Source organism: Numida meleagris, chromosome 2, assembly GCF_002078875.1.
Source record: "Numida meleagris isolate 19003 breed g44 Domestic line chromosome 2, NumMel1.0, whole genome shotgun sequence".
Lineage (NCBI taxonomy): Eukaryota > Metazoa > Chordata > Aves > Galliformes > Numididae > Numida > Numida meleagris.
The window spans coordinates 38,548,146-38,571,062 of record NC_034410.1 but is presented as its reverse complement, the minus strand read 5'-3'; the positions used below and the strand labels follow the sequence as shown (position 1 = coordinate 38,571,062).

At 43.0% G+C, this 22,917-nt stretch overlaps 1 long non-coding RNA gene across 4 annotated transcripts in view; it reads left to right on the top strand.

Annotated features, from left to right (window-relative positions):
- LOC110394533 overlaps positions 2,263–22,917 on the top strand; it is a 46,111-nt gene continuing 25,456 nt past the window's right edge. Inside the window, exons 1-3 of one of the 4 annotated variants that reach the window (XR_002435698.1) lie at positions 2,263–2,445; positions 4,994–5,077; positions 10,178–10,321. This is a non-coding gene — a long non-coding RNA (uncharacterized LOC110394533). Of the gene's footprint in view, positions 2,446–3,032; positions 3,598–4,294; positions 5,078–10,177; positions 10,322–22,917 lie in introns of those variants that run through there. The other 3 variants (XR_002435699.1, XR_002435700.1, XR_002435697.1) reach the window with 3 other exon arrangements.

Sequence of the window (22,917 nt, the reverse complement as noted above, 5' to 3'; positions counted from 1 at the left end):
CGGAGGTAGTTTCCCTTCAAAAATGTACCATGTATATTCTTATTAGTACAAAATAATAAAAACCAGATGTAATCCTGCAGGTAACCTTGAAGACTGCTAAAAATCTAGCCCCAAAATATGTTCCTGCTTTCCAAAACTGTGAAATCATCGCTGACTCATTTATCCCAACGCATTTCTTCCCTGTTTCTATCATATTAAAATATCTAAGATGTTTTCAGCATCAGATTCTTGTGAAGACAACCAAGTAATGCACTCACTGTTGCTGAGACCTGAAGGGTGGAGTTCTATTAAAGTTAGGTAGCATAAAGTAAGGTTTCACCAGTAAAAAAGCAGCAAATATAATAAAGACCCTTAGGCTAAAAATGTTTTAAAAAATCGTATACATATAATCCTGGCATGCAAAACGCTAAGGAAAAAAACCAAGTTGTTACATCATGGTGACAAGTCCCAGCAGGGTTAACCGCATGCCAATGTTTGTATAATTCTTCTCAATGCCATTTTGGTTTCGAAGTGACATGTAGTGGCATTACCAGAACGGGACATTCTGAAGCAAAGCAAGGCAATTGCTTTTCTAATTCATGTGTCATTCCCAGGAGTCATGGTCTTTCTGCTGCTACTATTTCACATCGTGTTGCTTATGTGTGCATCAATAGGACAGTTTAAACTCATTAGAGGATGCAGCAGTTTTTGCTTCTGCTTTTTACATCCCATCGCTGCTGCTTTTGTCATACATGTGGTTTTCAGCCTTGGATTTTGCCTCTGTTTCAGTTGTGATTTTGTGTCTAGTGCCCTCAAATGACATTGTGCTGGAAATACACTTTTTTTTTTTTTTGCACACATTTATACCTATAATGGCTGTTACTGTTCTTTACACTTTACACACTAACTCTCTTGCTGGTTTAGATTTGCGTTGCTTTTTATGCAGTCTGCTTTAGATTTACATAATTTTTGACAAGTAAGGATTAACACAATAGTACTGTGCTCAAATCATTGTAATCTAACGTTTGAACAGTCGCCATGGAATGTCACAAGCATAGGACACTGCCAACAAGCCATGCAGCGCTGTGTAAGGAGCTTTAACCTGGCAGTGTTATTCAGGATAGTCCCTCTTCCTTACCTTCACACTGGCTCTGTAGTTTCACATTGTCTTAAGGGGATGGCAATACTTTGCTTTGCATTTGGACATTAGCTTTCACTCCCCTCAAGACAGTCTTATTATGAAGTTTACTGTCTGGATGATTCAGTAGTATCCAAAGAGAGAGTGAACTTCATCAGGTCAGGAAGTATAGCCCTCAGTTAGCTGGTGAAATGTTAACGAGGACTACAAATAGCCTCCAGCATATAACTGGCGTGGCCAATATTGAACCCAGGTCTCCAGAGGTGGAAGACTAGAAAAACCAGCCCTGGGGACAAGTACCTTTTCTAACTCCCATCACATTTCTAATAGTTACTAGGGCAGAATAATGTTTCATGACCTTTGGGTTGTCCCATTACCACAACATAATCTAGCTTTGCAAGCTTTGCAAAGGTCACTGTAAAAATAAAAATATTTCCTGCTGTGATCCATACCCTCAAACACAAAGAAAAGGAAATATCTTAATAAATGTAGTGACATTTGCACTATAGGGCACAGTGCAAAGATCATGAACCATTATTCTGCACGAGTAATAATGTCACCATTTTATTCTTCCCCAGTGGTTACTGTATGACATTTGTGCTCACAGGGAAACTCCTGTGAATATCAGTAACTTAAAATATATTGCCTCAGGGTCCTGCTGATCTGCCATTGAAGTCAATGGAAGCTTTGCCATTTGTTTACGAGTAAGAGGGAACAGGATTGACCTACCATTTCTCATGATCAAAATTGAGATAATTATAAACAGTTATTTTTCTTTTATTTCATTAAAAAGTGGTCAGTTGTCAATGGTCTTATGTCCAGGTGGAAGCCGGTCATGAGTGTGTCCCCCAGGAGTCTGTCTTGGGACCCGTGCCCTTCAACTTTATGAATAATGCAGACAGTGGCACTTAAAGTACCTTCAGCAAGTTTGCTGGTGACACCAAGGTGAGTGGTGTAATTGACAAAATAGAAGGAAGCGATGCCATGCAAAGGTATCTGGACAGGCTTGAAAAGTGGGCACATGTGAAACTAATGAGGTTTAACATGGTCAAGTGCACGGTGTTGCACTTTAGTTGGGACAATCCCAGATACTAGTACAGACTGGGAGAAGAACACCTTGAGAGCAGCCCTGTGCAGAAGGACTCAGGGGTTCTGGTGGATGAAAGGCTGGGCATGAGCCAGCAGTGTGTGCTTGCAACATGAAAGGCGAACTGTATCCTGGGCCAGCAGGGAGTGGGAGGAGATTGTCCCCCTCTACTCTGCCCTTGTGAAATACTGCCTCCAGGCCTGGGGCCTCCAGTACAAGAAGGATGTGGAGCTGTTGGAGTGTGAGTAGATGATGATTAGAGGGCTGGAGCACCTCTCTTTCATAGAAAGGTTGAGAGAGTTGGGTTTGTTTAGCTTGGAGAAGAGAAATCTCAGGGGAGACCTCACTGCAACGTTCCATTGCTTGAAGGGAGCGTATAAGCAGAAGGAGGATTGACTTTTTACAGGGTCTGATAGATACAGGACAAGGGGAAATAGTTTTAAATTAAAAGAGGGGAGATTTAGATTAGATATTAGAAAGAAATAATTTAATCAGAGGGTGATGAGGTGCTGGAACAGGTTGCCCAAAGAAACTGTGGGTGCCCCACCTCTAGAAGTGTTCAAGACCGGGTTGGATGGGGCTATGGGAGCCTGATCTAGTGAGTGGCAGCCCTGCCCATGGCAGTGGGGTTGAAACTTGATCTTTAAGGTCCCTTCCAACCCAATCCATTCTATTATTCTGTGACTGATTCTATGAAAAAGAATTTGTTCATTAGATCCTTGATGAAATATATATTTTAAATTAACATAACTGATTCTTGTTATGTCCATGAGAACTGCTGTGGTAATATTTGCTGAGGACAGATTATATGACGAGTCTTTTTCTGAAAAGGAAAAAAAAAAAAAAAAAAAAAGTAAGTCACAAAGCTTCCTGGTAGTTATGCAATTATTTATGACTTGGGAGACAGATGTTACCTAATATTTCTTCACTGCGCTCTTATGTGATAGGTAAATAACTTCCTTCTATCTCTCAAACAGCAAAATAGACTAATTCAGAAATTTCTGGTTGAGATGGAGTGATACAACAGAATCTATAGAATTCTTAATGATAAAAAATAAAGGCTGGAGCTTCATAAGTGTGGAATTTCTTGGCTTTGTCTGACAGACTCCAATTCTGCTAGTTATTTGCAAATGTCGAGAGCAGATATTTTTTAAGCTAAATTATGTCAGCCTTGGTCAATCTCCATGAGATTATCACTGAGCTCTTGGAAGGATAGGTGGAGGGTTTATATGTAATTGCAATCCATGTTGGTATTGGCCCTTGTCTAGAAACAAACCTTAGGTATAATGTAACTCTGACAATATTTACTGATCTGAGAAGAGCTCCACCCCTCCTTCTGTGTTAAAGAGAAGCCTATCTGAAGTAAAGGAAGTATTTCAAAGCTCATTTAATGGTAGGATCATTTTATTAATTGTTTTGGATTACACGGTGCCTGCCTCTGCTCTGGCGTCACTGTGGGGGAGATGTTTCCTTCCCCAACCTCAGTATTTGTCTGCACCAGAGCAAAATGCAATGCCAGTTCTCAGGGAAGCACATAGCTGTTATTTCTTAACAGCTTCTGGTGGTTAAAATTATCCTCAGCTGCAGGGGGTGGTTCATGTTTACAATTTGAGGAAGAAGGCAGCAATTGTATCGTTTTGCATGCCTCCTCCTAATCACTCTCCTGCCACAGCTGGGTTTGTGGTGTGGGAAGTCTTCTGGTGCAGTGGGATGTGGGTAGGAGGGTGTCCCACAGAGATCAGCTATACCCAGGAGTGGAGCTTTGGTGAACTCAGCAGGTGGGATCTGATGGCAGAATTGCTGCAGCCTCTTTGAGACCCACCGAGCCATCCTCAGCTGTCATGGCAGCCTGGTGCTTGAATGCGAAGTTCAGCCCTGGCTTTGAACAAACAAGAACTGGGAACCACTCCTATGAGTCAATGCGTCCAGTGCATCAGATCTGAGCAAGTTCAATAGCTCAAGGAAAGACACGCTCTAGTTCTCAAAAGGGCTAGAACTAAACAGAACAGCCTGACCCTGTATTTGTTTTTCTTCTCCTTGTCCGGGCCAGGAGCACAGACAGGCTTGCACAGTCTGGAAGCAGCTGAGTACAATTTTTCCTGTGGGTGGTAGTATTTAGAAAGTGTCCTGCCTTGCCTGCTTTTTTCAGATTGCTATCACCCTCCCCTGATGGGATTATGAGCTTGGCTTCTCAGAGGCACTGCCTGCTCCAGCTGGCTCACACAGGGAGTAGCAGTGAGAAAACAGGATGGGGGGTGACTGTAGCTGCACTTGCAATCTTCATCTGGGGGAGGGGACTGAAGGCAAGATATGAGAACAGCATAAAAAAGTCATAATTCTCACCCCCATTGGAATTCCTTTAAATACATGAAGGAAATGACCATGGAGCAGACAACAGTCATGCTTTTCTGACTCATTGTCATGTTTTCGGCCAGCATACCCCTTTGGTCTCCTCACTGCCTGCTGTCCCTATCTATTTCTGCAGAAAGCTATCACAAGAATTGCCCTCTTTAAAAGTATAATTAGGGAATTAGTGCTGCAACACGTGAATTTTGAAAATACACTAAAATCCCTCAGGTCTCTCATTTTTGAAAAATAAAAGCAATAAGACTGAAGTTAATTAAGACCTGGATGATTGAGGTGCTCTCATGAGCACTTTGGTTCTTTAAGATTTTGCTCCTCTCCCTTGAATGGTTCTTATCGCAGGGTTGCCTTTAGAGGAGGGTAAAGTACAGTCTGATCCCACAACGCATGGCTAACTGGCTTGCATCTCTCCCTGACTCCTAAAGAAGGAAGACCCACAGAGGAGAAATGTTCTGAATGTCAGTGGGATCCACAGAAGAGCAGGTACATCTGGAGGAGTGGCCCCTGAGGTACCATGCTGTCTTCATTTTGGTGTGTTTTCGTCAGAACTTGCTTGCTAACTCTGTTAATGGCATGCCGTTGTGGAGTTCTGAGGGACAGGAGGATACTGGCTTCAAAATTTGTTGGAGAAACAGTAGAGCCTGCAGGTGAAAGGCTGTGTAACTTTGTAGCATCCTCATGAAAAATGCTGTTAAAACTGATTCTGCCATGGGTACTTTTGAAAGCTTGACTTAGCATGTCTTCAGCTGCAGCCAGGAATACCTTCAGCTCTGGGGCCAGAGTTTTAAGGATCAGCTTAGTCAGCAAGGGAAAGTCAATCTTCTAATTTGATAGCCTTTAATTATATACGTATACATATATAAACACGTAGATTATCTGCTGCCTCCTACTGCAGAAGTCTCACTGAAATTAATGGGTTATTCAAAGAGTAAGCTATGAGTAATAATGAATAATGTTAATACTCAGCATGACTAATGATGGTAGGAGGGAGAGACTTAATGGCTTAGGCAGGAGGGTCTGCCGGGAGCCAGCATCTGATTTGCACGAACGATGACTTTTCAGAGTGGTGTTGCTCACTTGTTACTAATCATTAAGTTGCAGCACCCATCTTATCAAAGACTTCTTGATCTCTGCCTTTGTGCCTTTCATAAGGCATCGTTTACATGTGTGGCAGAAAATGAGTCATGCGCAGGCAGTTGGTCTCCTGATCCCTTTTCTGTTTAGTTTTAGTGCGGTCTGCGTCTTTACAGCAACATTTTATTTAGGCATAATGTTTCAAAAAGACTGTGACAAAGCCCCTCACAAGAGGCTTTTTTTCATTTAGTGTAGAAGAAAGCATGAGATGAGGAACTGATTAAGCAACAAGAAAAAAGCAGAATGAGATCATGTTTCAAAACTGCTAACGGTTCCTTGTACAGTGCTGTACAGTCAATCTGAGGCTAAGACATGCTGTTACATACTGGTGTGCATGGGGGATTTAAAAACCTGCAGTACAATTAGCAAAGAAAAGCAACATCCAAGAAGAACAAAAATTTTAGAAGAAGAATAAGACACAGATTTATTTTCCCTGATATGAGCTGTTGGATGGCCAGCTCTCCACAGATGTGACTGAATTTTTTAAGGCACCAAAAACAAAGTGGTAGTGGAGTGGGGAGTGCTACTACTGAGTGACTTACAGTAAAATGAGTCTGCTGACCTTCTGCCTTTCTGTCAGTGCAGGTTTTTTGGGAAGGACCTGAAGTGTAAATTCTGTTGGGATGAGGAATGAGGAAATTAATATTCCTCTTAAAATACAAAGAAATCTTAACACTTTCAAAATGAATTCTGAAGAGATGAGTCCCCAGACTCATTTCAGTTCCTTTCTAGACCTTATTTCTTGTTCTTACTACTACCTCCCCATCAGTGGCAGCCCTTAGTTTTCTCCAGATGGATTTTCCAGTAGGGTGTCATGCTGCTAATACAAAAATGTGGGAAATGTTAAAAATTTAATAGACTGGAGAGGTCCTTTAGTAGATGGAGCCTAGGAAAATGAGGTAAGGAGATCTGGGAAAGAGGCAAGGGCATATATCTCCAGGATTTGTCCTAATGTGCCATTTAGACTCTGATATGCCACCTAATTTTGACTGCAATAATAAGCCAAACCAAACAGGAGTATTAGATTGTGGACATTGAAAACCAGGTCATTTCAGGGTATCTAAATTGCAAGAATTGTCTCATCGATTTATGATGAAACAGAGCAATGTTTAATAGTCTAATCTATTAAATGTCCCTGCTGGGTAAGGAAAAATATGTGGGTCAAGGTGTGAAAAGGACTATCTCCATCAGAGAATCTCTGTCAGATTCTATTGCTGTGTAATTAAAGCTCACATCAGAGTAGTCTCTCTGTTATGGCCACATCAGAGTGAACCTTTTCTCAGCAGCAGTTTTGCAATGTGAACAAGCTCTCACCAGAGACTTCCTTGCAGTCACTCAATCCATTCTCATTCTGTTTTTATATCTTACATGAATTCAAGTTTCCAGATGCCATAGGCTAATATAAAATAGTACCTGTGCTGTCCATCCTAAAGGAGATGGAAGGTAGAAGCTGGATTATAAGTAGCTTCTCAGGGATGTAATTTTAAAAGAATTCTTGCTTGTTCTCTTCTTATTGTGGCATTGGCCTAAAGCAGATCAGGTTAAATTCAGTTGTCAGACACCTGCTTTTCTGGTGATCAGAGTATTGTCTGTTGTCTGTTAGAGGGTAAGCGTCAAGGTGATGTGGTTAGCAGCATTGTGTTAGTTACCACAACACGCCTCTTGCACAGATTTGACAAGCATAGCTACTCCTTTTCTGTTTGACAGATTAGATGAATGGAGCAGGTTGCCTGTTATGGCAGCAAATGTCAGGCAGAGGGACGTTACAAAACTGATGAACAATTTGGATTGATGGAACGTTTATTCCTAGGCATGCAAGAATGGAAACCTCTTCTTTTTTTTTTTTTTTTCTAAGAGCTAGCTAACAGCAGGCATGCTAGAACAACAAGAATGTTCATGTTGACTTAACTGGCAATTGCATTGCGTCTCTGGTATTAATAATGCGTTATATAAATATGTAACTTCTCAAAAAGTCAGCAGCTCTATTGAGCATTTGCATGTGTGAGCAAGGTCAAGAGTGCATCAAAACTGCATCCAGATCTCTGGAATCCAAACTCTACACAGGCTGTGCCTTTTCTTGTACAGCAGAGATTCACTATGAACACTTGCCGATATTACCACTGGTACAGTGAATTCAGTGAATACTAAATGCACTATGACATTCAAGAACAGTTTATTTATGGCAAGTTACAGTTTGTTACAATTTCTTCTGGAATCTCCTCTGAGCTTTGGAGTAAAGCCTGTGTGTGTGGTCATTTATATACCATCTACTTTATTATCTCCATCTACTTTATTATCTCCATTCTTTATTGGATGCAGCTGGGAATGTGGCCACTGAGGACAATGAAAAGGCTGAGGTTCTCAATGCCTTTTTTACGTCTGTCTTTAAAAGCCAGACCAGTTGTCCTCAGAGCACTCTACTCTCTGACCTGGAAGTCTTGGATGGGGAGTGAAACAAACCCCCCATGATTCAGGAGGAAACGGTCAGAGACCTACTACTCTACCTGGACTGCCACAAGTCCATGGGGCCGGATGAGATCCACCCGAGAGTACTGAGGGAGCTGGTGGAGGAGATAGCCAAGCCTCTTTCCATCATCTATCGGCATTCCTGGTCAACTGGAGAGGTCCCAGAACACTGGAGACTTACCAATGTGACTCCCATCTACAAGAAGGGTCGTAAGGAGGATCCGGGGAACTACAGGCCTGTCAGCCTGACCTCAGTGCCAGGGAAGGTTATGGAGCAGATTGCCCTGAGGGAGATCATGCGGCATTTGCAGGACAACTGGGGGATCAGGCCCAGCCAGCATGGGTTTGTGAAGGGCAGGTCCTGCTTGACCAACCTGATCTCCTTCTATGATCGAGTGACCTGTCAGGTGGATGAGGGGAAGGTTGTTGATGTGGTCTACCTAGACTTCAGCAAAGCCTTTGACACTGTCTCCCACAGTATTCTCCTGGAGAAACTGGCAGCCTGTGGCTTGGACAAGTACACTCTTCACTGGGTAAGGAGCTGGCTGGAGGGCCGGGCCCAGAGAGTGGTGGTGAATGGAGTTAAATGCAGCTGGTGACCAGTCACGAGTGGTGTTCCCCAGGGGTCAGTGCTGGGGCCTGTCCTCTTCAATATCTTTATTGATGACCTGGATGAGGGCATTGAGAGCACCCTCAGTAAGTTTGCAGATGACACCAAGCTGGCAGGAAGTGTTGATCTGCCTGGGGGTAGAGAGGCCCTACAGAGAGATCTGGACAGGCTGGATCTCTGGGCTGAAGCCAATGGGGTGAGGTTCAACAAGACCAAGTGCCTGGTCCTGCACTTTGGCCGCAACAACCCCAGGCAACGCTACAGGCTTGGGGCAGAGTGGCTGGGAGGTTGTGTGGAGGAAATGGACCTGGGGGTATTAGTCAATGCTCAGCTGAGCATGAGCCAGCAGTGTGCCCAGGTGGCCAAGAACGCCAATGGCATCCTGGCTTGTATCAGAAATAGTGTTGCCAGTAGGAGTAGGGAAGTCATCGTCCCTCTGTACTCAGCCCTGGTGAGGCCCCACCTCGAGTACTGTGTCCAGTTTTGGGCCCCTCACTGCAAAAAAGAGATTGAGGCCCTGGAGCATGTTCAGAGGAGGGCAAGCTGGTGAGGGGTCTGGAGCACAGGCCTTATGAGGAGCGGCTGAGGGAGCTGGGATTGTTCAGTCTGGAGAAGAGGAGGCTCAGGGGGGACCTTATCGCTCTCTATAACTACCTGAAGGGAGGTTGTAGTGAGCTGGGGATCAGCCTCTTCTGTCTTGTAACTAGTGACAGGACGAGGGGGAATGGCTTCAAGCTGCGCCAGGGGAGATTTAGGCTGGACATTAGGAAGTACTACTTTTCTGAAAGAGTGGTCAGGCGCTGGAATGGGCTGCCCAGGGAGGTGGTGGAGTCACCGTCCCTGGAGGTGTTCAAGAAACATTTAGATATAGCGTTGAGAGACGTGGTTTAGTGGGGTTATTGGTGGTAGGTTGGACTGGGTGATCTTGTGGGTCTTTTCCAACCTAGCTAATTCTATGATTCTATGATTCTACTTGTCAGTCGGTGGCAAACTAAATTATCTTCTAAACAAAGTTGAAACATCTCAATGAATGGGGGGGGGGAAGGGGGAGGGGGGCAGGGGGAAGTGTTTGTTTTTTATCTTACATTGTTTACCTTGTTTTATCTTTCTAAACAATTGAAATGGAATCAGGAATCTCCACTGCAAAAGAAAATGTGCAATTAACTTTCAGATGTGATAGCTGTTAACTGCATCCTTCCCCTTTGTAATGGAGATCCTTCTGTGTGATACAGATTTGTCAATATTTTTTAGCTTAGCTCTTCATTGTATCCTCTAAATAAAGCAGAAGAGAGCAACACTTGTAAGAAAGACTCTTGATATCTTTGGAATTACACATTCACTGCACTGGGAACTGTGAAGAAATCTTTCTCACTGTGTATCCTTCTTCATCTCTTGGAAGGAATAAGCTGCTCACAGCCAGCTCGAATCACCACTGAAGTCTTGAATAAGCATCTACTAGGAGTTTGACTTAGAAGTGAGACAGAAACAAGAAGAGGAAAATATCCGCTCACTGTGGGTGGGGAGAAAAGAGACCTTTCAGGAGGTAAAATTAATTATTTTTCTCTTTGCAACTACGATATAAAGAAAAAATAGCATTATTTTTTATGAGGGAGATACTGCTAGCGAAGCAGTTATGAGTGAATCATTCTACCAAGGTATCTTGTTAGGGCCTGGACATGTATTTCACATCTGCTCTCATTCAATGTTGATTCAGTTTCCTATGCCAATTAAGTTTTGCTATTGACTTAATCATGAACGGGCAGTGTTTTGTCTCCATGATTCTTCATGTGATAACTAAGATCTTCCAGTTTCTTTCTAGGGAATTGTGCTCTTCATACAAGGCTTCCCATCTGATTCTGTGGTATTCAGCCTAATTTTTGACTTTCTAATGGAGTTAAAGGAACATTTTGCACATCTAGTGATCTGTAGTTCTGATAGTCTGCACAGCTGTTTAGCGTCAATCAACTAAATAAATACATTTTGGAGAAATGGATGTGTTTACTCAGAACAGTTTTCTAATCATTCCAGTGCTTGCACAACGTTAACTAGTGTGCAGCTTTCTTGCTCTGCCTGTCATCATGTTCTTCAGACAACAGAGGAAAACAAATCATTCTAAATAACTTGAACTGCTGGGTGCAGAGAACCTGGAATGTACAGCATGACTCAAAAGAAGACTATTAATGGTGTTTGCTGACTGCCAGTTGTTCATTGACAATGGATAGATTGGTTCAGGCAAGTACACCTTCTAGGACTATTGCTAGGCAAGAACTAGAAGTAAAGCTTTTTTTCAGTTTGGAGTTCAAACATGTTTATTATTTGTCCATTTTCTTTTTCATCTTCTATCCACTTGTCTATTCCTGTTGTCAGTTTTTGAGTCTTGTTTGAGAAAGGAGTACAAGTACCAAAATAATCTGGCAAGATACAGTGTTTCAGACATGAATTACTCACCCCATTCAGTCAGGATAATTCTAGTCTTCCTGGTGTGGTTATACAGTGATGGCTGTTCGTGCCTGAGAAAGAAGACGAGAGGGTGGGATCTGCTTAACCATTGCTATGAGTGAGACAAAAGTTTTCAAAATATGGCTTAAGGAAAAGCTCAGGCCCATGGGCTTTTTGAAAGCAGTGGTGGTTGGAAGAGAGGATGTGAAACTCAGAGCGAGCCTCAGCAGTCAGATACATCAGATCTTGTTTTTGAGAATTTTATTTTTAATGACTTTCTTTGTCAGTGGGTTTGACTGAAGTAGCTCCTGTTTCCAGTGTCTCCTCATAAGTCTGTGTCTTCTTCCCCTCTTTCTGTGTGCCCATGCAAGTTGTGCTGCTACAGCTGCGTATAGGGCACAGTGTTTTAAGCGCGGTCAGAAGACTGATCTGTCTGAAAAACAATGGGGCTGAAAATAGTTGTGTAGCGTGGCCCAGGTACCAGTGCGGTTTGCTGTGCGGCTGCCACCAAACTTCTGTGCTGCCATGCCCAGAAGGATGTGGCCTCAGGGTAGGCGGCTGGCAGAAGTATATTGCTTGGGGCTTTGCAGCAGGCAGCCTGTGTGCAGTATAGGAGCCTTGTGATCAAGCAGGGATTGTGTGTGCTTGTTTAGCACCTACCTGCACAGTGGCAGTCTCTGTCTCATCAGTTCTGAATTCACCTCACAGAAGGAGGGAAGCACCTCCAACTTGTAGCCACTTGGCAGGGACAAAAGTATGTTGCTGTTGCCCTGTTTTATCTTTGACCATTTGGATCAGGAATGACTCCATTTGACTCCCAAACTGGGCATGTGCTGGAGTAGATACACAGGTGGTAATGGAGAGGTAGCTCTCTGTAGCAGAGACAGTCCATTCTTAAGATAGTTGCCGTAGTCTTTTTAAGGTAAAATTTTTCTGGACATTGTGACTAAGAGAAATGAAAACAGTCATTACCTGTGGCTTAAGAGAAATACTTGTCTGGGATCCTCACAATCCCTCAATCCAATTTTCAGTAGAACTTGAAACTTGCAAAACATTTTCTTTGCTAAAAGTAGACTGTTTTCCACCTTTTACTGTTTTTTGATTTTCAGAACGCTAAAAAGGAAAAATAACATGTATTTTTCTCCTTCCCTGCTTCCCCAACTTTTTTTTTCACTTCTGTTCTTTCAAGAACGAGGATGGCTTGAAAGGGGAGTTTCAAGAACCTGACTTTTTTTTTCCCCCAAGTATGGAAACTTTCTCTGAGATGTTAGGAAAATATCTGAGGAGATTGTCTCTAATAGCATGGGCTTGGATTGATAAATACCATTACATTTACATAATCCCATATATATAGTTACAGAATCCCATATATATATATATATAGTTACATATAATTATAATATAATACATATATATTTTATCTGAATTTGTTTAGCATTTTTTACCAATCTATATATCCTATGCATCGAGTATGAATAAACAGCAAACAACTGTTTCCAAGGTGATTAACAACAGCCTTGCATCTGACTTTCTGGAGTGGAAGACAATATGTATTTAATGATTGTCTATACAATTCATTTCGCTTACTGTAAAACTGATATTAAGGACAAAAGATGGGAAAAAAAAGCCTCTGACAATATTTAGTCTCAACTGATAATGTGAGGAAAGACAAAATAGCAGGTGATGCCTGAGACTTTTGGCTTTTAGGCAGCAGTGTTGATCTTTCTAGAAGGATCACTGTTTTAGAAGACAGGCATTCAGTGACAGTCATCTGCCTACTTGCTCATTTTGCCTTTTGCTTGTGGAAACTTGCTGTTCAGAATCATTATCTGCATTACAAGTATATTTGCAGTAATTATGCCTCCATAGGTCAGATGAGCCATTACCATTTTAGTATTCCAGAAAAATGTTCTTAAAGTCTCTGTACAAACGTGATTAGTGAAAGTGAAGTGGATAATCACAGAAAGTGAATTTTTTGATTCCATTAAAGTAACAGCTGGATTTGCTATAGCGAGTCAGATAACACTTACTTCATTCTGGCTTCACTGATGCTATAGGTACAGGAACAACTATGAACACCACGCAACTGACTAATGGTTTCACTTGGGTGATTAATGCCCATTATCTACTTTACTTCACAGTTTGATATTTACTAAACTGATTTTAATACCTTGAAATATGCTGAAACCACCTCAATTTCTTGCAAAATTACATATTGTGAGCAGGGTGGTGATGAACGCAGGCTGGAGCATGCAGTAGGTGATAGTTTGCAGTATGGAATGGGCCTGCAGATTGAAAAATAAAAACTTTGGAAGCTACTGTATGTTTGAGGCATAGCATAATTTTGGAGCTAGCATCTCCCAGGTATAGAGTGATGCTGTCTGTGTCTTTTTTTTCCAATACCTCACACGCTCTTCTGGACAGAAAAACTATGCAACCAATGGTCTCATCTGTACCTCAATAGAAGCTAACGCACAGAGCACGAGAAAGTTACCAAATCATAGGTGTGTAATGCTATTATAGCTGATGGGAATAGGGTGCCTGAATGTACTGGACATTCAGCACGTCTACATGGCCTGGTGCTACCCTGTGTCAAGATCTGTGCTGCTGTAGGTGTTTTTCACTTCCGAATGTGTGCTCTATTAAAGGCTATTATAGGTAGTATGTTTGCCTTTGATGCTATACTCCTATGTTACTTTTCTCCTTGTTTTCTTATCCCAGCTGACATGTTTCTCTCTTCAATCTGTGCTACTTGCACAATCTCTCCTCTCCCAAGTGGTCACTCTCCTCACTGTCTTTATTCTCAGCTCCATATGGCAAAATTTTCTTCTCTGTCCAGCAAAACCTCAGAGTAGAGATGCTGCGCTCCCAGGAAGAGAAACTTAGTTTGGTTTTCAGCAGAGGAATCTTTCCCCAAGGGAGCCGAGGAGCACCTGCCTTGCCTTTGCTGTATGATCCTCTGCTGGAGGCACTTGCCAAGTCCTGCTTTTCTTGAGGGTCTTGATGTTAGTTGGAGGAAGGGGAGACTGGAAAAGAGAAGGCTCCAAGGAGATCACTGTGCAGCTCTCCAGTACTTGAAGAAAGCTTATAAGTGGGAGGGAGATCAACTTTTTACAAAGACAGATAGTGATAAGACAAGGAGGAATGGTTTCAAACTAAAAGAGGAGAGATTTAGGCTAGATAAAAGGAAGAAATTCTTTACTTAGAGGGTGATGAGGCACTAGAACAGGTTGGATGGGGCACTGGGCAGCCTGATCTAATGGCTGGTAACCCTGCCCATGCGAGGGAAGCTGAAACTAGGCAGTTTTAAGGTCCCTTTCAACCCAAGACACTCTATGATCTCCAGCTGGGATCCTGTATGTAGGATCCTATTTCTCATCAGACCTCACTGGCACAAAACAACACTAATGTGGCTATATCTTCCACTTTCTTAAGTAGTTTATCTCGAAGCTGGTACTGTTATTTTGAAGCTCTTCTAAATTCTGCTGTGCCTAGCTCTGCATGCCTGTGGAGGTGCTTTCAGTAGGAAGACAGTACTATTTCCATGTCACACGCTGGTAGCTGAGGCACAGAATGCGCCTTATTCAGATCACTGAGGAAATTCTGTTGGTGAGCTGTGAATTTGACTGAATCTGAGTCCCAACATCTGAAAAATATCCTTCCTGATTGTTGTTTTCGGTAGGGTGGTTTTCATAGAAGCAATAGGGATTTTGCTGCAGGTGTCCATCAAGCTCATTTTTCAAGCCCCAACAGTTTGTATGGATGGCTTAAGCAACTTCATTTAGAAGAAAAGTGACTGTAAGCATCGTTGGGAAAAGTCAAACTTTGCAGGCAGCCTGTCCAGACAGTTCTATGCAATCTTTTCTTGCCCTTGAGGCTACAGGATTCGGTTTTAGCCTTTTTCCTGTGGAAAAATATAACAGGAAATCCAAAAGATTTCTAATGTATGCTTTGGTAACATGGAGAACTAGCATGTGCTTTTTTTCCCCTTCACATCAGAGGAAGGCAAGACCTCAGTAAGGCTGCTCTGCTCCAGAGATTCATAGCCAGTCAAATGTGGGATGTATGTGGCAAAATGCTCTTGATGTCAAACCCTAAGATGTGGCCTGAGTTACTTGTGTATGTGGTCATGTGCTTGACAGCTATCTGCATGAATGTGATGACCTTGAGTCCTGTTGTCTTTGCTAGGAATCTGAGAGCCAAATACAGTTTAAGCAACATGAAGAATATGTCTCTGCAAATTCTGGCATGTCTTGGCCTTTCTTCTTGTGCCAAACTGAGACTCCAGTCATTTGCATGATGCTCCCAGCACAAATTCACCCTTTTAACCTCTTAACACACCTTGTATATGTGCGTGCATATCATCACGCTCCGGGGTGAAGGGAGCCAAGGATGGCAAGCACTTACAGAGAGGATGAGTAGATACAAGTTGGGTGGATCTCCAGGACTGTTAGGTCTCTAGTTCTCAAGCAGGCTAATGGAGAAACTAGAGGAGGAGCAATACTTTAATACTCCATGAGTGAGCTATACAGGTGTGAGGAATATTCCCGTAACCTGCAGAAGTTAAAATCAGCCCACAAAACTTTGTCTTTAGCAGGTTTCCCAGTCTGTAACCAAATAACAGTATTTATATAAGTTTTGGCCTTATTTCTGGGGGAAAATAGTAAGAAAATACTTGGTATGGTCTAGAAACTCTTAATCTTGACTCTGAAGTTAACCTGCTATGATTGTCAGCAAGTTCTTTTTTTTTTTTTTTTTCCTCCCCTTTTCCTTCTCTTTACTCTGCTGGTTTTTTCCACTAATCATCAGCAAGTTTTTTTATTATTATTATTTTTTTCTTATCTTCCTTTTTTCCTCCCCTTTTTCTTCTCTTTACTCTGCTGTTTTTTTCCATTGAAAACTCAAGCCTTCTCTGGGTCTCCTGTAAGGACTGAGGTTAGACTAACCCACGCTGAATTGTATATTGTTACCAGAGATCACCTGTTGAGAATCTCATCCATTTGGATGCAGCAATAATGTTAAGTCTGCTACTGCTGGGCATGTTTTGTGAGAGCAATGCAGAGATACCTTTGGCCACTAGGTGACTGAGGCGTCTCCTTATATAAAATATAAAAGCAGATTGGTTGATTTACTTAGTACATACCCACTGCAGACCTGGTTCAGTGTTAGACCCTAGGTTTACTTCTCTCACTTCCTGGCTCACGGTTTGTACACTTGTCCCACGTTCAGCCCATTCTACAGTCTGATGTCTTCCTTGGTTACCAGGCACATCAGAAGAGATTCTAGCACAGGGTAGAGGGGTATTGTACTGATAGCCATTGCCTCATGCTGCACGTTACGTGAGTGGCTTATTTAATAATTACAGGAGCTTAGAGGCTGCCTGCATGTTTGGAATTGGCAAGGTGCTGTACTTTCACGTACTCATGCCAGACTGAAAGCAGTGAAGTTTGGTTGTAGAAGTCAGTCTAGTGCAGGCTGTGATAATTGCTATCCCTTGAGTAGCAACGGAAATGTAGTGGGGCTGGGCACAAATAATTTTTAAAAATGCAGTATAAAAATGAATAATTTCCTTTGAAAATGTCACTATTATCTTTTGGCTTTAGGAGTTCTATAGAATGGGCTACACAATGGAAACTTCACTAAGGACTTCCGCAAAGAGGGAATTAGTCAAGTCCTGCTCAGAGAACCACGTGTCTATTCTAAAAATGTAGCCAGCGTCCACTCTGCCGTGAGCTCTCCCTCAGCAGCCAGCAGTTACTAAGCCTTTGAAAAGCAGTAACTCTTTCAGGCTTTGTGCACCACCCATCTCCATAAAAGACCCTATAATTTGCTGAGGTATTTAGAAGAAAATGTTTCAAATAGCCCATGATCTTTTAGAGTGCTAATGGTTTCTCTGACAACCTGACTACACTACTAACTCCTACTTTTTTTCTATGCCAATTTCACAAAGAGTGGTAGTTTCAGCTAATTCCCTCTTGGGAATAGAAGAGTCGGATATTATGTTTGTTTTCCTGTGGTGAATTCTGCATGAATGGTTCTCCATGTACACAGAATGCAGGGAAGGGAAGCTTAGAAAAAGCTTATCAAACAGAGGAAGGAGGGAAATAAAAGTGGAAGAATTAAAAACGTTTTCAAATGGAGAACAGTGCAAACAATGTAATTGTCTTACTATGAGTAACTTGAAATTTTAAATTATTTGCCTTGTTTACAATGGAGTGAGTTACAATAGAAAGCCATCTTCAAACAGCAAAGAACAGAGATGTCGTAAAACCTCAGCGGCCTATGCTTGGACTCAGATTTTACTGAAGAGGTCACCATTACGTTCTTAGTTTTCAAAATCATGTAACCAACATTGCTACATCAGATGTTGCTCTGCAAAACAGCTGTCCCCTTTAATCCTGGGTTCCCGAGAATTGCTCCAACATCTGCTTTCTTTCCAAAGAGTTCCACTGAGGACTCTAGCATCAGGGAACAGTTCCAGGTGAATTAATGCCCAGTTTTTCCTCAGCTGATCCATCAAACAACTCTTCTCTGCTTGAAGGTCATGGAGAGAGATTACAAATGTGTGGAAGAACAAGAGGATGGACCTAAACTCGGGATTCTTACTTCAATTCCCATGCATAAAAGCTTCGTATGAAGTATTCCCACGGTTTTTGGCCAGTAGAGGGAGATGTTACACACGTGTGAATCCTCTGCATGAGGTAGCAGTGACCCTCTGCAGGGGGGCACCAAGCCCAGCCCAGCACACGTAATCGGAGGGGTTTCTCTTCCCTCCTCTGTGTCATGACCCCGGCTGGTTTAGAATGCCTTCCAGAGCTTCTTTATTCTAGAAGCTGAAAATTCAATGTGGAAAATTCTGTAAAAGTTACTGAGTTCTAAACTTACATTGTAAAAAAGCAGTTATTCACTTATTCAAGCAAATAAGTGATCAGGCAAAATAGGCGCCTGAATGTTTTCAGGCACATGTTATATGATCATTAAGAGCTGTCCTGATAACACAGGAATTAGTGTTATGAACTAACGATCAATAACGGTAGCAGTGAACAGCGGGGAGTGTACAGAGCAGCTCCTGAGTGTTATAGTATTAGTGCTTGAGAATGATGTCAGAGTTGGGTTTGAAACACTCCAGCAGTCTGGCTCCCTGCACAGGTATACCAGCTGGGCAAACAGAAAATCAAAGGGTTTATTATTTTATGATTAGCCGTTGTAGAAGAGAAAAAGGCTAGTGAGAGGACAGTGGAATAATACTACAGGCCTAATAGTTCTTATCTGTATTGAGCTGAGGCAGCGTGGAAGCTGAGCTGACAAGGATGGCAGCTGCTTTCCTCGGACAGCTGTATGTGGGGACACAAGGGTGATACTGACCATGCACTATTTGTGGAAGAGGGAGCTGCTCTCCATCACAACTTTGGGAAATTTTCTTGTATCTATCCTTGCGTTGGGCAACGGGATTCCAGCTCAGAGGGATGAGTTGGGTATTTCAGCTGATACAAAGACTACAGCCCTCTTCTTCCTTTATGCTGAAAAAGATTTCTCGGGAGGTGGGTGGGCAGGGATTGCTTCAATGTACATTATGTTAGTCCTCTTTTAGCCGCAAAATGAATTTGACAAGTTGGGAAGCCATCAGATCTGAATGGGAATGGCTGTGTTCAGTTTAAATACAGCTGATGTAATGTCTGATTGATTAAACTCCCTTTGGCCCACTTAGAGCAAGATTAGATTATACACTGTAGATCCAAGGATCTTTTGTCTCTCTTAGTGAAATTCATAGAGCTTCTTTGGGGCCGCATTTTGAAACATAGATACTATTCAGTTGCAGATGTGTGTTTGAGTTTTGCACATCCTACAGTTCTGTTCTTGGGCAGCATCTTATCTAAAGGAGGAAGAAAAAAAAAGGAAAAAAGGTCAGATACTGCCTCAGGCTTCACTTTAACAACCCCCTCCTATTGATGTGCCTGAAAAAAAGCTGCAGGATATGACCTTGATATCTTCTACTTTAAATGCCTGTATTGAAAGTATGAAGCGTTCTTTGTGTATAATTTTTTCTTCCTTGCTATTTTGAAGGCTTTCTTTTTGTTCTTTAGATTACATTGGATGCTTAACTTAGTACTGTAACATTCTCGTGGCAGGAAATGTCTGTATATGGAAAATTTGCAGCTAGACTTTGGTAATTCCCACAGACTGTCAGTTCTATGCAGTGGCTATGTATATTCTGTCCTCATGTTGGCAAGAGAATTCAATTGTGTTCCTACAATGGGATAGGATTTAAAGAATTAGCTGCTTTTGTTTCTTGTGGAAAAGATGGCTTCTGGCCATTCAAGCAGAGAGTGGCGTGGCTTTCTACACAGGACTTGGAATGACCAAGCTTGATTCTAAACAAAAATTCCAACTTGATATGAAAGGCTCTAGGACATGATCTTGTCCCCTCCTTTTCCTTTCATCAGCTCCAACTCTAATGTACACTTACAGAAATTAAGGGCATTGGTGGACACTGAATACAATGTCAGTACAGACAGACTGATTAAATCGCTCTCTGACAGTCTCCCTGCCTCCCTGGCAGACAATGACCAAATATCCATGCAAGCCAATCCCTTAATATCCTGATAGTGCACTTCCAATGAGAAGTGTTTCTTCCAGCGATTTATAAAGTTCCAAATCAGTACTCAGGGCAAATGAAGTTTAGACTTTTCCAGGAGTAGAATAGTCATTGCTGTTTCACATCCCTCATGATCTGATTTAAAGGAAAGTTATAAAGATAACCAGGAAACTGCATTGCCTGGTACGGCCAAAAGATCATTACCCATTACTATTTTTCATTTGGGGGTGACGAAGCAGGTGAATATAGTTCAAGGGCCATTAAAAGGGACTTCAGAGCCTTGGGACATCTGCTGAAGGAATTGAGGGCACATGTCATCTTTTCTTCTCTGCTTCCTGTACTGGTAAGGGCACTAAAGAAATGGAATCTTATCTATTAACACTTGGCTTCATGGCTGGTGGCACTGTCAAAACTTTTGGTGGCCTACATGGCAGCAGGTCTGCGGTCCAGATGGGTTTTGACTCTCTCAGAGAGGGGAGAGGGTCCCTAGGGAAAAGCTAGCAGAGCTCATTGGCTGGGCTTTAAACTAGGTTTAGAGGGAGAGGAGGGTAACAGCAAGCCTGCCCATGGTAAGGCGTGGGTTGGCATAGCTGTGTGGGAGGGATAGGGTGCTAGTGAGGGCCCTGAACCTGCTGCTTTGAGATGTGTTGGCAACTCTGCAGCATACTTGAAATCTTATGACAACGAGCCAGAGACCACTGAGGCAACAGAAGGCAACAGGGAAACTCAAGGGAAGTACTTCAGAGGAATTAAGGAGTTATCCACCAAAAAGGCAACAAATCCAGCTACCCAGCTGAAGCACCTCTAGTCCTACATGTGCAGCTTGGAAAACAAGCAGGAGGAATTGGAAGCTGCTGTGCTACTAGAAAGCCATCACATAGTTGCCATCACTGAAACCTGGTGGTATGATTCCCAGGACTGGAATTTGTCTGTTGATGGATACAATCTGTTCAGAGGGACAGGTGAGGAAGGAGGCAGGGAGGCACTGCCCTTTACATCAAGAAAAGAACGAAATGTGGAGAGCTATTCTTGAAAAATGGCCATGAGCCAGTTGAAAGTCTATGGGTGAGAGTTAGAGACAGAGACAAAAAAGGGACCCTTGTGGTTGGTGTCTTCTACAGGCCACCTGACGAAGCAGAGCCTGTTGATGAAACCTTCCTCCTTCTGCTACAGGAGGCGTGACAATCATGGGTTCAGGTACTGCTGGGGGACTTCAACCACCCTGAAATCTGCTAGAAAAGTAGCGTGGTGAGCTGTAGGACCTTGGAATGCATAAAGAATAACTTCTTGAGCCAAGTGATAGACAGTCCCACTAGGGAGGTGAAATACTGGACTTGCTGCTCACTAATGCAAGTGAACTGGTTGCTGACATCAGTATTGGAGGCTGCCTGGGCTGTAGTAATAATGCAATTCCCACTCCTGAGGGTTATGGGACAGACAAAGAGTGAGACCAGGAAGCTGAATTTTAGGAAAGCCAACTTCAAGCTCTGTGGGGAGTTAGCCAAACAAACCTGCTGGGGAACTGGCCTCAAGGACAAAGGAGTGGAGCAGAGCTGTCAGATCTTTAAGAAAACTTTCCTTAGTGCACAAAACATCTCCATTCGCAAGTGTAGGAAGTCAGGAAAGGAAGGTATGGCTGAACTGGAACCTGCTGGTCAAACTGGAGAGCAAGAAGAAAATGCACAAGCAGTGAAAGCTGGGATGAGTATGGGGATACTGCTAGGCTGTGTAAGGTTGGGATCAGGAAGGCCAAGGGCCTACTGGACTTGAACTTCACAAAGGGCACAAAGAAGAACAAGAGAGGCTTCTACAGGTATTTCAACCAGAAAATGAGAGTCGAAGAAGGCATACTCACCTGAGGTACTTAGCAATATTTTGCCTCAGTCTTCACTGGCAACTGCTCTTCACACACTCCTTGAGTGGAGGAGCTAGTGGGGACTGGGGGAGAAATCTGGCTCCTACTATAAGTGAAGATCAGTTTTGCAACCAACTGAGGAACCTGAATGTCAGTAAGACTATGGGTCCCAATGAGATGCATCCCAGAGTCCTGAGGGAATTGGCTGATGTAGTTGCCAAGACACTCTCAATGATGTTTGAAAAGTTGTGGCAGCCAAGTGAAATCCCCGGTGACTGGAAAAAAGGCAGTGTTGCACCCATTTTTAAGAAGAGTAGAAAGGATGACCTAGGGAACTACCAACCTGTCAGCCTCACCTTTGTGCCAAGGAAGATCATGAAGCTGATCGTACCGGAAGCTATGCTAAGGCACATGGAAGAGAGGGAGATTATCTGGAATAAGCAGCATGGCTTCACCAAGGGCAGGTCCTGTCTGACCAATCTAGTGGCCTTCTATGATGGTGTAACTGAACCACTGCACAAGCGAAGAGCCACTGTTGTCATCTCTCTGGCCTTCAGTAAGACCTAAAAGGTCCCTCACAACATCCTTCTCTCCAAACTGGAAAGATATGGATTTGATGGGTAGATTACCCAATAGATGAGAAACTGGTTGCAAGATCGTACCCAGAGAATGGTGGCTCTTGGCTCAATATCCTGATGGAGATCAGTGACAAGTTGTGTCCCTGAGGGATCAGCACTGGGACTGATGCCCTTTAATATCTTCATCAATTACATCAACAGTGGGATCAAGTGTGCCCTCAGCAAGTTTGTGGATGACGCCAAGTTGCGTGGTGTGGTCAGCATGCCCAAAGGACAGGATGCCATCCAGAGAGACCTAGACAGGCTCGAGCAGTGGGCCCAGGAGAACCTCATGAAGTTCAACAAAGCCAAGTGCAAGGTCTTGCACCTGGGTCACAGCAACCCCTGCTATCAATACAAACTGTGAATGAAAGGATGGAGTACAGCCCTGCTGAAAAGGACTTGGGGGTACTGGTGGATGGCAAGCTGGAAATAAACCAGCAATGTGCCCTCACAGCCCAGAAGGCCAACCGTATCCTGGGCTGCATCAAAAGAAGCATGGCCAGCAGGATAAGGGAGGTGATCCTGCCCCTCTGCTCTGTGCTGATGAGGCCTCACCTGGAGTGCTGTGTCCAGATGTGGAGTCCTCAGTACAGGACAGACATGGATCTGTTGGAGAGTGTCCAGAGGAG